Genomic DNA, 15,715 nt, shown 5'->3' on the forward strand with positions numbered 1-15,715 from the left:
ACCGGCGTCTGGGCCCCGAAGCGAGGAGTGTCGAGTGGGGTGGCTCCTGGCAGAGTAGGTAGAGGTGTGTAGCTTCTAGGAACAGTCAGCCGTGCAAAACCTGGCGTAGATGGCGATGCTCTGGCTGGTGTGGGGGCGAGAAAAGAAGGGGAGGGTAAAGAGCCTCGTCGAACACGAGGCGGTGTGGAGGCATCGGTGGCGGAATCCCCACAACAACCGCCACCGCCACCACTAGAGCGCCATTGTCTAGATGAGTGTGAAGCTCGTCTCGTCGACGCCGAAGCTTCGGAGCGCGCCGAATGCTCCGAAAGAGAGGGAGATGCGGATGGAGTAAGAACGCGCGATGATGCGCCAGAGCGATGACGCTCCATGTACCACTGTCTCTGCTGCGGTGACAAAGAAGAAAGAAACTCCTCATCATCCATACCTGCATTAAACACACGAATATTTAAACTTAATATTGAATGAATAGAGTAGACTCTCTAGAACCGCTGGTAGGCTCTCTAGAACCGCTGGATAGTGCATCGATGGTCGTCTTCCCCGTCTCCACTCGATTCATGCCCTTTGTCGCTCTTGCTTTGCATCCTCATATTGTGAAATCCACTTTTGCATCACTGGATTGTGAAGCATGCAAAATCGGTTGATTTTAGCCTCTAGATCTTCCGTCATCTTCTTCTCAACACGGAGATTGCACATGACAATCCCAGATATGCGCTTATCATCTATGGTTCGCCATAGCGTGTCCTGGGCTTTATCAAATCCGTCTAGCCACTCTCCAATGTACACTAGGGACTCTGATACCAACCAACCTTCTGCCATGCTACCCTCCGGATGTGCCTTTTGCCGCACATATCCCTTAAGCGTTTTCATGAAACGTTCTAAGAAGAACATCCATCTGGAATGAACTGTGCCAGCTATTTCCACCTCATCAACTATGTGAACAAGAAGATGCACCTGAATGGTTAGCATGGTAGTAGGAAAATGTTTCTCAAACATGCACACAAGCTCCGCAGCATTTAGTTTGGCAAATGGTATGGAGTCTACGTTGATCTCCTTTTGTGAGATCCATTGCACCAGCTTTGCAAGTTTGTAGATTGTGTTACGGATGTCGAGAGACAAACATCCCTCAATGGGAACCGGTAAAATAAACTGTAAAGTATGTGCAACAATGATATTAAAGTCCACATTTTATGCAATGATATTAAAGTCCACTATGAACGTACCTGACACATTTTATGCCAATCGTGTGACTTCAAACCGGTAAGCTTTCCTTCTTTAGTAAAACACGTTCGGAGCGAGTGCATTACGCCAGTGGGGGTCCGCAAAGATCGACTGGTCTCTTTTACTTTGCGTTCTTGGGCTCCTGTGAAAATCCATGGTGCTTTAGGGAGTTTTATCGATCCATCAGACGCTGTTTGCGGCCAATATTGCTCCATACGATCCACATTTCTAAGGTCAACTCTGGCTCCCAAAGTATCTTTCTTGCCGGTTAGATGGTCCCATAGTAGATTACCCACATTCTTGAATATGTGCATTGGATCGAGCAAGTGATTGATCATGAGTCGGGGCCAGTATGGTAACTCGTACCATAGAGATAGTCTCTTCATCCCTGGAGGCAATCCGTCATCGCACATCTCCTTCTGCTCTAACCATGCTTGTGCAGACATCCTTGGTGGCTCTCTTCCCAAAAATCCGTCGTGTAAAAATCTATCAGATCATTATACATTTAGAGTTTTATTAAAGTAAACTAATTGTAATAGATCACCTGAAAAGCGCTGTGACGCTAGTGTCACTCCATCCAAACTTTGCCTGCATGTTGAGAAGAACCAGGAGTGCTTTCAATCTAGACATACGTGCTCCATTATACAATGGAGTATCGGCTTCACTTTTCATATCATCATAGATAAGCCTTTCTGAATCCATGATTGTCTCGATCATTTCATCAATCTCGGGCTCAAACATTGCCTCGTTGGGAATGTGCTCTGTATGATCATCCCCCGAGCTGTCAGAGGCTACATCTTGTGGCCTCACATATGCTGCTTGACCAAAGCGCCTGCGAACACGTCTATTGGGTTGCAAGATTGCTGCTTGTTGGCCAGCGTCAGAGTCCGACGAGTTATAATTGGCAACAACTCGATCTATAATAGATGGATCGAACTCGCCAAATTTGCGAACGTGCTGCAAAAAAACACGTCTTGTCCGTCGCACAGCATGCTTGCATTGATTACAAGGACATAAGACCCTCGTTGAGAGATAGGTGTTTCGGTTGGACGGTCCCACATCCTCGTCACTACTCATAATGAGGATAAAAAACTTATAACCTGGACAACAAATTTAATATTCTATTGGCATTCTTCGTCTTATCTCTCTCTCTCTCTCTCTCTCTCTCTCTACCTCACATTCTCTAGTCATGTCCAATCCCCGCACACCTCGGTCTAGAGGTGCACGGAGATCAGAACCACCGGTTTATAATCTCGTCTTTATTGGTCAATACCTATATTTGTGGGTACAAGAAATCTACACACCCACGTCTACATGATACTGCATGTAGTGGACAAAACCTCTTTGCCTCTTCTCTAGCTGTAGCACTTCACAGCATCTTAACATCTTTTCACAGTAGATCTTTTCACTGTTCGTCTAACTCTAAACCCTAAACCGTAAGTAATTCTTGCGTGGACTCGATCTAACGTAAATAAGCGTAAATCTAAATAAACGTAAATCTAACTAAAAATAAACCTAAATCTAATTTAACGTAAGTCTACATCTAACCTAATCTTTAACGTCTTTTGGGATAGTTTCCTACAACGTTAAAACTCTCTTCTTCTTGTGTGTGTGTGTGTGTGTGTGTGTGTGTGTGTGTGGGTAAACCTAAATAAACCTAAGTCTAATCTAATATAACATAAATCTAAATCTAACGTAAATTATGTTATATTAAAAACAAAGAACTAAACTAACAGGGATTATAAGAACCTTAAAACTGATTTAACACATAATTTTTCACATAACTCGGCAAGAGTTGGCATTCTCATCACTAAAGATGTGAGAGTTAACTTCCGGCGGTGACGCTGCCTCATCTCCATCCACATCTGATGACAGCAATTGGCCCTTTAGACCGTTCTTGCTCTTGTTACTAACTTTGAAGTTGCTGTCGAATGACTAGAGGTTGTCTAGATGGTCATTGTGTCGGGGATGTAGTGACTCTTGCCGCCCTGAAGATCCACCTTCTTCTCTATCTTCTGAAGACATTTCACCAGTACTTTTGGATCGACGGAGCCCACCATGAGTGAAGGCAGCAATATCCTATATTCCATTGAGGACTTTCTTCACCCGCTTCATGCAGGCATCGCAGTCTATGGAGACCTAAATCTAATCTAATATAACGTAAATCTAAATCTAGCATAAATAAACGTAAATCTAGTTAAAAATAAACCTAAATCTAATTTAACATTAGTCTACATATAACCTAATCTTTAACGTCTTTTAAGATAGTTTCCTACGACGTTATAACTCTCTTCTTCTTGTGTGTGTGCACGTGTGTGGATGTGTGTGCCAATAAAAAGAGATAAATGGTATAACCTTTCTATCACCCATGCCAAGTATGATAGATTGATTATGCCATTTCCCTCTTGAATAATAGGTCTTGAGTTCAACTCCTCGTCGGCTAGATCTTTAGGTCTTTTAATTTTAATTAGTTTCCTACGACGTTAAATTAGTTTCTCTCTCTTTCTCTCTCAATGTGTGTGCGTTTTTTTGGATCGTATGCATGTTTTCTCTCTCTTTTCCTCTCTCAATGTGTGCGTTTTTTGTTTATGCATGTTCTCTCTCTCTTTTCCTCTCTCAATGCGTGCGTTTTTTGTTTATGCATGCTCTCTCTCTCTTTTCCTCTCTCAATGTGTGTGTGCATTCTTTGTTTATGTATGTGTGTGTGCGTTTTTGTTTTTGTTTGTACTCTCTCTCTCTCTCTCTCTCTCTCTCTCAAAAACACTATGTGTGTGTGTGAGAGAGAGAGAGAGGGAGAGAGAAAGAGGGGAAGGGAACATGAGAATGAGGAGAGGGAAGGAGCATACCTGGCTCTCCTTCCTCTCCTCGTGTGTGTGTGTGTGGAGAAGAAAAAGAGAGAGAGAGAGAGAGAGGGAGAGCGTTACCTGCTCTTTGCTTGAGGGCGCCGAAAAACTCAGATCTGAGATCTGAGTTTTGGGGCGCGCTCGGTTATTTTTTTAGCCCAGCCGGCGTCGCTATGAGCATCGCTATGAGTGTCGCAAATTTCTTTGTAAATTTGCGACGCTCATAGCAACGCCGGGATTTTTTTTTTTTGAGCGTCGCTAATATGAATAGCCTCTTGTAGTGGTCTCCAATTTTGTTTCATATTCTACTATGAAGGAAGGTACAATTTTCAACATTTCACGTTTACTCTCCATAGATGCTTCTATCCCTGCATCATTGTATAGACATTGTATATCTCTTGGGTAAAACTCATAAGTCATATTGATTTTAGTGATAGGTGTGAGTTGAAAGTTGCTCTACCATCCTTCTTGTTCCTTATGGTCTACCATAATTGGCTTGGCCATGACTCCTCTACCTCTGGGATAGGTGCCATACACTATGATCATGTATCATCAATGGTGTTGGCCACTACTTGTTCTTCTAATCAAATCTCTAGGTCATAAATTGTTTGTGGTGCAATTTTTTCTTCTACAATAGTTAGTTAAGGAGACAACCTAACAATCTTTGCCTTTAAAGTTTTAGATTCAACTCTTCATTGTTTGTTTCAGGAGGTGGGCTAGATAGTGTAGGTTCTATTAATGCTCAAGCAACCTCTATAAAAAAGTTTCACATCTCTAATATTTGCTTCTCTACCTCAAGAAAAGGGCAAGTCACCCATCATTGATCTAGAGTTTGTTTGGTCTTAAATCTAGCCTCAAATGCTTGCAGCATAGCATCTAACAGCTCCAGGACATTGTCTACCAACATTAACCCTCCTGGTGACAACATCTTAGATTATTTTTCTTTGTTTCTTGCTTTCCTTTTCTTGTTTTAGTTGCTCTTTGATTTTTTGTAGTTTGGCTTCTAAGGTGGTTTTCTCTTTCAACCTTTTTTCTTTCATTTTGTCTTGTTTAGCCTTCCAAGGTTTTCTTTGAGTCCTCACTAATGCTCACGGTTTTTGTTTTAAACAAGCAGTTTACGTTCCTTCTGGTTGGATAGGTTTGTCTTTGGCTGCCGCTTCTTGAGCTTGAGCTCTAGTCACCGCATTTATAGGAATTGCTAGCTCTACCTCAAATCCGCATGAAGAAGATAACAATCCTACAATTTTCATTTTTTCTTTCCCCTTGTTGTTTGGGTGTTTTGGACAATTAGGAATGACTTGTGTATCGCCACATTCTAGAAAATATCCAAATACTATGTTCTTTGCTTGATAAGGATAATTTCTTGCTCAATGATTTCCTCGACGCTCATAGCATGGTCCTACTTGTTGCATAGTTGGTGGAGCAGTTGATGGTTGTTATTCCTTGGTAAGAATGGTCTTTGATCCATACTCTTGATTTGCTATAAACATTAAGGTGTTCTTGCTCATGAAATAATGATTCCTCATGGGTTGTGGCACATACAATGATTGTGACACAGTATTATTTTGACTCATTAGGAATCTTGGAGGTGGGAATTGATGCCCTAACTGAGGTCCGTATGGTCTCCCTTGCACATAGCTCTGGTTATAATAACACTCGTCCATTTCATGATTGGTCTACTTTTTCTCAATTGCACACCACTCCAATATACGTTGCCCATTTGCAGCTACTATTCTCGACTGAATGTTACACCATGTGGTGGATGATCCCCTCCACAAGAGTCACATCTCCTCCTTGGTTGTTGTTGTACTTTGGGTTTTTTCCATAGCCTTGGTTCATTCTCCTAGTCACTTCTTAAACCCAATTGATTAATGTTCAGCATTATTGTAGGTTCTTGGAACCGGGAGGTGGTGAGGTTGAATCCCACCCAATCCCTATTTTTCCTCCAAATGAATTGACGGTCCATGATCCATAATGATATGGGACCGTATATCCCCTCTAAAAATTGAGGGTGTCAAATAGAGACGTGGGTGGAACATGGATCGCGATCCATGTACCTCATCTGACATTTTGACTGAACACTCAGTAGGAGACATATAAAAACATATTGCCAAAGTAAAATTTGCAAAAAGAGTTGAAAAAAGTGGCCATAATCTTCATTTTCTGTGAACATTAAGTTGTTCGCGTTCATGGAATAATGATTTCTCATGGCTTGTGGCACATACAAAGGTTGTGGTCTCTTGACGCCTGACAAAATACTATTTGGACTCATTGGGAATCTTGGAGGAAGCAATTGATTCCCTAATTGAGGTTCATGTGGTCTCTCTTGCACATAGTTTTGGTTATAATAGCACTCACCGCCATTTCATAGTTGGTCTACTTTTACTCAATTGGACACCACTTCAATATACATTGTGTATTTGAAGCTACTAGTATTGGATGAGTGTTACACCATGTGGTGGGATGATCCCCTCCACAAGTGTCACATCTCCTCGTTGATTGTTGTTGTACATTTGGGTTTTGTCCATATCCTTGGTTCATTCTCCTAGTCACTTCTTTGACCAATTGATCAATGTTCAACATTGTATAAGTTTGGTCATTCTACTTCATCCTGGATTCACTCGTCATAGAAGAGGCACTGCTAATCACATTCTCTCCATATTTACTCTCCTCTCTGTAGGCCTTATAATTTTCAATTAGATATAAAGCTTCTCTAGTGACTTCCTCAAATGTTTTGCATGCTTTCAAGTGTAGGTCCTTCTTGAAAGTGTCATTCCTCAAGCCCTCTATGAGGAGAATTGATAGCCTCTCATCTTGTAGTAACTCTCTCACCAAACACCTCTCTATTTATTTTTTGAAGCAAAGAAAAAATTCCTTCACCTTTTCATTGCCCTTTTGCTTGAAAGCATTGTTCTGTGACATCGTTTTTGTGCCACTTTCCAAGAACGGGTGAAAGATGCAAATATGCACATATATTCAAGGTTTTGTTAAACTTATGAACAATGTTAGTAGCTGTTATGTCAGTAAGAGGACTGAGATGCATATTAAATGTGGGTTTTGGTGCCTAGAAATGGAGTTGCTGCTTGCAAGACGAGTTGTGAGTGATGATACCAAAATGTGATTTTATAAGCCAAATTTGTAGTGTTCAAAGTGCCCTACATGTCTGCCTTTTACAGATCGTCAATTGGAGCTACAACAAGGAAGTTATGGCGGTTTGAAGTCAAGATGGTTTGTAGATCCGTACCGATTGCGTAGCTGCTGATGAAGGGTCAAAGTTGATATAAATGCATGGGGATGAAGTAATCAATTTGTGGAGCACTTTGGTATTTTTAGATCAGCAATCGGAGTTTTGATTGCCAAGATATCGCAGGTTAAAGTTTCACTGAGGGTCAGTTTTGTACCAGTTTGGTCACCTTGATTGGTGCACCATTTGGGAGTTTTTGAGCATCATCCAGGTTCTGGAATATTGTGCACTTAATAGATCTATGAGTGTTTGAGGAGCATCTTGTCAGTGATTTCATCTCATGCAGTGTTTAGCTGTCAATGATGGAGCTCATAGGCAATGTTTTGGTGGGTATAGATGCTAAGTTGAGATTTGTGGGGATTTAATGGACTTCAGAGAGCACATTGAGTGCTTGACCAGCTTCTTGTTCAAAATTTTGTCTCTTCAAATTCATTGATTGTAGGATTTCCCCACAGAGGTGAGGCTAGAAGCTCTGGTGTGTTTTTAGCAGATGTGAACTAAGGGCCTCTCTCTCGGGATGCAAGCATGCATCTTGATGGCATGTGGCTTTATGTAAGAAACTGAATGGGCGACACAATTCACGATGAAATTGTTGTGTTTGGCCTGCTAGATATCATGGTTGGCACTACCATGGTTGATGTGCACGCCAAAGGTGGTGGCTTTATGAATCCAAAGACCAAAGGCCGCCCACCGCCCAAAGGAAAAAGAGGGTGGGGAGAGGGGGGCAAAACAAAAAGAGGGGACGGAGGCAGCGAGGGTGGCGCAGGGGATGGGGAGAGGATCTTGCGAAGCTTGCTATAGTGCTTGGATGCCATCAAGCAAGAAGCAAAAAATGCCCAGCTTCCAGAGGTATAGCTTTTTGGCCCTACTCCCAACAAATTTAGCATTGATCGAAGCTGAGTTGCCACATCATCAGGGGTTGATTCCCATGTCCCTAGCAACATGACAATGCCATTGTTGCTTAGGGAAGGGGGGGGGGGGGGGAGGCATATATTTTAAGAGGAGGTTTTTTTATGTAAGGAGGGTATGAACAAGAAAAAAGAAAGAGCATAGAGTGAGGAGTAAGGAGGGGAAATTATTGGTAGGGAGCGGGAGGTCGGCAGGCATATCCACTCTCAATTGAGCAAGGGAAGAAGGAAAGGGAGAGATGAATCTCTCTAAAGATTGCAAGGCTTAGCAAAAAGGAAGCTTCTCTCTCGCCTTATCTCTCTGTCTCTATCTATCTATCTATCTATCTATCTATCTCTCAACCTTGAAACAACAAAGGAGAAGATCTCTCGGGAGGAAGACTCTCTCTCTTATCAAAGGGAAAATCTCTCTCTCTTTTTCCCTGATTTTGGAATGAGAAGCCATATCAAAGGGATAAGGGTTCTCTCAAGCCGAGCTGAGGCTCCATACCTTGGGAACCAACAGCCAACTCTCCCTCTCTCTCTCTCTCTCTCTCTCTCTCTCTCTCTCTCTCTCTCTCTCTCTCTCTCTCTCTCTCTCTCTCTCTCTCTCTCTCTCTCTCTCGATCTTATATCTCAAGAAAGGAAAAGTTAAGGTGATAAGAATTGACAAGCAGCATCAAAAGCTCAAACAGAGGGATGTCTAGTGGGGGTTCAGCTCTATCAAGAGAATATTTGAAGTCTTGGAGTCATACCATTGCCATGGAGATCAAGAAGTGCATAAGGGATGTGTTTTGCAACACAGAGAGCAGGTAAAAATTTGACCGAGCAAAGGGTTGAAGGAAATTTTGGGAATTGAAGAGCAAGGAATAGTGCAGGGTGGGGTTTTCTTGGCGATTATAGATATCTTCCAACAGGTTGGGGAATTTTTATTATGGGTTTGCAAATCAACAGGCATACCGATGACGACGATGGATTATGCAACCAATTTGTATTAGGCTTTCAGATATCAATTTATAAGAAGCATCTTTTGATTGCCAGCATCAATTGCGGGTTGATAAATGGTTTTAATTTATTTTCTAATGGTATTTGTGATCCAATTTTGGTTTTGCTCTATAATCATCTCTATATCTTCTTACTAACACCAAATCGGTCCTAGCTACATGTTTTTGGCTTTGTTTGCACCTTGGCTGCTTCTTTCTCTACAACGAGAAGCCCAATGCTTCCCGATCGACCTTAAAGAGATGCGCACTCCGACATATTTGGTGAACCCGACGTGAAATCTAACCAGGGTAGACGGAACTAGCCATGTTGACAAGCCAAGAGAAAGAGGTACAATAGATTTTGGGCTTAATGGCGATTGTTTTGCAGTAGTAGTATGCAAGTCAAGTGCAGGACATGAACCAACATTTGGATACCAATTGCAAAACTGAGAATCAAGAATTGCAGTAGTCTGCAAAAAGTGAATTAGGTGGATTTCAAGAGCAGGATAACACACAATTTTTTCAAGTATCGGAGCAAGTAATGGAAAATAGGAAATCTAAAGCGTCAAATAACTGGAAACAAGAGATGCTGCTACAATTAGAACTTGAAAATTCCAAACACTCAATTTTTTATCAGTGGGGGATTTTTTATGGTTGTGATCCAGTAGGATACTTGGAGTGCTATGACAAGGAGTTGGAGCTGCATGGGGTGCCTAAAGAGAACAAGATTCTAAAATTTGACAGGTTTGTGATGACCAAGTTCAACGGCTTCAAAACAACATATGCATAGTTGGAGCAAGTGTAAAGCTACACATTAGGAAGACAATGGAGTCTAGGAGGGCCTCTTTATTTGACAGTTTGATGAAATCAAACCTTTGGTATTAAGAAAGTAATAAAAAAATAAATTTTGAATTCAAACATGCTTAAACGGCTAGTTTAATTGAATTCAAATTTCCCCCCAAAATGGAATTTAAAATCTATCGGGTAATTCCATATCATGTAGCATATATTTGGAAAGAGTTCGACGTGTAGATTGCAAATCTATAATCTCTGCTCAAATCAAAGATCATATTTGGGAGTTATGGAAGGCCGAATATCATAAAATTATCCATCTCCTTTTTTTTTTTTTGGGGGGGGGGGGGGGGGGGGGGGGGGGGATGCATACTTTGACCACTCTTACACATCTCTTACACACCCACCATTCTTGCACACATGGAATACACTTATTCGTCAAAATTCTTATCACCTCCATAAGCTCATGGTAAATAAAGAGGCCCTCCTCGACCCCATCCTCTTCCTAATGGTTATCCGAGAATGTTGGGATCCAACCATGTATGAAGGTGATGATGATTATGTTAATATGCCTATCTATGTGGAGGTTTGCAAGTAGATTCGGTATAAGATGGAAACTACTATTGATGAATGCTTGCTTGAGGATGATGGGCTATTACAAGATAAAGATGATGAAGAGGTTGTCCAAGTTGTCCATGTAAAGCTTGGAATTGTGGATTCCATGCTACTTGTTGAAGTTGAATACTTATAGGGTCAAGAAAAGCATCAGGATTCAGAGGGTCTGTACACACATGAGGGCTCACACGGTGTGGATGTACATGAACTTCTACAAGACTTGTGTATATCATATTTATGGGGTTTGGATACACCAGAATTTAAGGGCTTGGATGAGCAAGGGTATGTGCTTGAAGATCCACATGGTGATAATTTAGAGGGGGTGCAAACTACTTCTTTATGAAGATTTTGTGATGTAGAGCTCTCAATATGGCAAAGTGATCGTGAACTTGATGACACTTATTCAGAGGGGGTGAAAAATGAATTGCAATCTTTTGGTGTTGCATATGATTGGGTTCATTATGTCCATGATATGGACAAGGACGTAGATGCAATTTTCAATATGCATGTTTAGCTTTGTGCTACAGAAGCTCAAAGATATCTGAATGAGGGGGAGAAACTTGATGAGCAGTCTACAACAGATGTGGCTAGTATACTTACCATCTGCGGAATGACTACTTTGCAGCCTGAGATATGCAGAGTGGAAGATTATTTTGAAGCGGCGAACCTAGAGCTTATGTGCTTATTGGATGAAGCTTTGGAAGGCTTGTCAATTATGGATGCAAAGGGTACCGATAAATCTGGTTTCATGCATAAGCACGTTTATGCAGATGTGGTTGATGATGACCTTATGCAATTGTTGGATGATGCTCTATTGGTTTTGGGTATATAAAAATTAGGGAAATGTTTTCTAATGCGTCTCGGGAGTCCGGTGAAGAGGATTTTTTCAGAGACTTGATGTATCCATATATGCATGATCAAAATTTTGATGCTAGAGGGGGTGAAGGTGAATTACCAATCCTCCTACCCATGATTGATGATCAACAATTGGATGAGCCAGTGGCATAAGGGATATGGTAGTATCTAGTGATACCTACTATTGTATGGGATTCTCTGCTACCCTATGATATAGGGGATGTTGGACTAGCTTTTGATCCAGGAGGAAACAATTATATGCATGGTTTGGGGCAATTGATTGATTTGCCATTTGATCCGGGTGGAGATGGATATGTGCATGGTTTGGGGCGATTGACTTCTATGCCATATGATCCAGGCGGTTTTCATGATGGTTTGTGGGTTAATTCACGCTTATGCTCTACTGTTGGGAAATTCTTGTGTTTTTCCTATAATCTTGGAGGAGGGTTTTTGCTTGCAGCTTGGAATAATGGTTGGCACATACTAAAGGATGTGGAGGTTTAGAGGGGGTGGATATCGTGCCCCTTTTTGGGCACGGGGTGAAAGATGAAAATTTGCATACATATTCAAGGTTTTGTCAAACTTATGAACAATGTTATCAGTTGTTATGTCAGTAAGAGGACTGAGATGTATGTTAAGTGTGGGCTCTGGTGCCTAGAAATGGAGCTGTTGCTTGCAAGCTGCTGCTTGCAAGCCGAGTTGTAAGTGATGCTAACAAAATGTGATTTTACAAGCCAAGTTAGTAGTGTTCAAAGTGCTCTACATGCTTGTCTTTACGGATCCATGTCGGATGGTTTGTAGATCCATACCGGATTGGGCAGTTGTGCTGATGAAGGGTCAAAGTTGATATGTATACATGGGGCTGAAGTAATCACTTTGTGGAGCACAACGGTTTTTTTAGATCAGCAATCGGAGTTCTGGTTGCCAAGATATCACAGGTTAAAGTTTCATCGGGGACCAATTTTGTACCAGTTTGGTCGCCTCGATCGGTGTGCCATTTGGGAATTTTTGAGCATCATTCAAGTTTTGGAATATTGTGTACTTAATAGATCAATGAGTGTTTGAGGAGCATCTCATTTGGGATTTCATCTCATGTAGTGTCTAGTTGTCAATAATGGAGCTCGGCGGAAATGTTTTGGTGGGTATATATGCGAAGTTGAAATTTATGGGGATTTAATGCACTTCAGAGAGCACATTGAGTGCTTGACCAGCTTCTTGTTCAAAATGTCTTCTCTTAGAATGAATTGATTGTAGGATTTCCCCACAGAGGCGAGTCTAGAAGCTCTGGTGTGTTTTTAGCCGATGTGAAGTGAGGGCCTCTCTTTGCAAGCATGCATCTTGAAGGCATGTGGCTTTAAGCAAGAAACACATTAAAAAACCCGCCAATATGGTTGTTCACATTTCTCCTCAAAAACATAAAGAAATCCACTTTTTGTGTGCAAACACTCCAATCACTGATATCTCCCTGAAATTGATAAATTTTTGGTATTTTTTCAAACTTCTCACCCTCCATTAACACTCTAAAGCACTTCACATCAGTCTTTTCTACTTTAGGTTGCACAACTTGGCATTCAAGAAAAAACACATGATCTCTGATTTGAAACGTCTTTGCCTCCAATCGACCAAAATCGATTTAACTTTGATTAGCAAAGTCACTTTGCATCACAACATGCAATAAATTTCCAACAAAACTGTCGTTGTGGATGTATGAACACTCAAGAAAACCATCACGAACTTCAATGTGAATTGCTTCCATTTCTACTTCCACTTGAAAACCTCTAGAGGACTGCTTCTCATAGAGATTAGATAACTGCACTTGACCATTGTATGAGAAAACTGAACTGAATAGACTTCAAGTGACTGAATTGCAAACTTTTGACTTGTGCTCCCTGAATTTCCTTCCACTTCTTTGCTTCTTGCACAAAGCATGTATAAATTATGTTTTCGCATAGAAAATAGATAAAGCCATCAAATCCACCATCGATGTCATTCATCATGAAAACAGAACCATTGAGAGATAATGAGATTGTCCATATCTCCTTCATCTGCAAAATTACATAGAAAGATAGAAGCATCTTTAAAAAAATACAACTTGATTATCATCAAGAACTTGCACGAGACTTGAATAATCATCAGTCAAAACCATCTGCTTGGTATCAACAAATCCATTGACATCAGGAACTTGGTATACATCATTAAGGCTATCATCAAGAAATTGAGCTTTCTTAGAAAAATATGCACTTCCAATCTTCAATGACTGAATTCTCAAAAGCACCAATATTGTAAAGGTCACTCACGACAACATCATCATTCTAGACATTTTCTATAACATCAAGATACGAAGAAGACTCCACATTCACGATTCGAGTAAGTTGAAGACTTAAATCATTGGTTCAATTGTTTTTGTCCAAAAAAACTTTCTTAAGAGCATCATTAACTTCACAACATCAAGAAATATGCAAATCGGCTTCAACTTGAACCTGAGAAAAACCCACCATCAATGATGCCTTCTGTTCTTGAAGTTGATTAATGTTGAAAATTGCTTCATTTTTTGCGACCATACTTAAATACCTCTCATTCTCCAACTCTAATGAGAGATTTTTTATCATCTTTGCTTGAGAAACAACAAGACTTTGAAATTCAGCAAATTCAAGTATATATATTCTTTCCAAATTACCAATCTTTTGTTCAAAGACCAGGATTATGGAACTCTGTAAATCAGGGACCTTCGATATCAAAACTTACAATTTAGGGACTTGAAATTCAAGATCCTTGTCTTCCCAACTTGAATAACTCATAGCCACTCTTGAAAATTGGTTTTCAGTCTTCAAGACTCCAAAAAACACTTCGCCATCAACACAAACACCTTCTTGAGTGTACTCCTCATCAAGATACATCAAAAATTGATTCATCACATCATCCTCATCATTAGCACACATTATGTCTTCATCTATCTTCATATCTTCCATTTCATTACACGCCCTTCAAGATTGATGTCCAATGTTCGTATATGGGTTTGTATGGGAAATTGATGGCTTCTCTGGCTCACCCCCCCCACTTGCATTCCCTTCTTCTCAATCACCAATTCTTCTTTTGGATAACTTTCATTGTCTTACTGCAAAGAGGTGAGTCTCTTTGATGTGAGGTTTGGGGATAGTTGGCAATCCTCTTGGCTCTCTTGGCTCTTGAGTTGCTCCTGATTTCCTCCTTCTTCCTCCATCATATTTTTGACTTCATCTCCCTTGCTTTGAACAATATCTCCTTCTTCAACCCACCCGTTTTCTTAAATAATCAATATATCTACAACTTTGATCCCATAATCATCAAGAACATCAAAATCAGGTTGAGAAACTTTAGGTGCTAAAAAATCAGATTCAGGCTTTGAAAATTCAGGTTTTGAAACAGTAGGTGCTTGAAAAACTATTGGTATCTGAAAACTGACAATTTGAGGATGTTTTATGTTGGAAACAATAACAAGTTGTTGAAAACACCATTGAGAATCATCATCACTGAGATAATCATCAAACTCATCTTCATACTACTTTGAAGTACATTCTCACGCTTCTTGCAACCTTGATATTCGCTGAGCCGTAGAGCATGAATTCCTCTTCTTACCAACACGACTATTATGCCACTTGCGTGCATCATCAAGAAGATTAAAAAACCAATCTAGATCCTCTTGAGCATCGTAAATGCCTTGATGACATGATGCATCCTAAAAACATTACATAATCCAATACAACTTCCTGGAAATCTTTGGCATGCAATACTTGACACAAACCTCCTCCTTTGAACAAGGCATAGACATGTGAGGACATTGCTTCGCACAATGCCCATGTTTTTTACAAAGAGAGAACTTCTTCTTCTTCTTTTTCTTCTTTGCCACCATAAATAAATATCAAAGCGATAGAGAACAATAATAACGGCATATTGAAATAACATTCAAAATATTGCATAAAGCTACATAATCTTCATACTTTCACGATACAAAATGCCTGCAATAGCAAACTACAATTTCCTGAACTGAACTACAATTGGCTACACAAAAATTGCATGCATAGACACTGCCTAAAATTGCACATAAACGGTCAAGAACCTGTAAACAACTGAAATTGCACGGAAACCATTTTAGACTCCTGAAACTCTTGTTTCAACCACTCTTTGTGCTCCTTCCACTTTATCATCATGGCTCTACCATCATAACTTGCATGTGCCGCTTCCATGTGCGCTCCTAATCATGCTCAAGGCATGAAACCACAGCATAGGATCGCCAAG

This window comes from Adiantum capillus-veneris, chromosome 27, assembly GCF_014529385.1.
Source record: "Adiantum capillus-veneris isolate H3 chromosome 27, ASM1452938v2, whole genome shotgun sequence".
Taxonomy (NCBI): Eukaryota; Viridiplantae; Streptophyta; class Polypodiopsida; order Polypodiales; family Pteridaceae; genus Adiantum; species Adiantum capillus-veneris.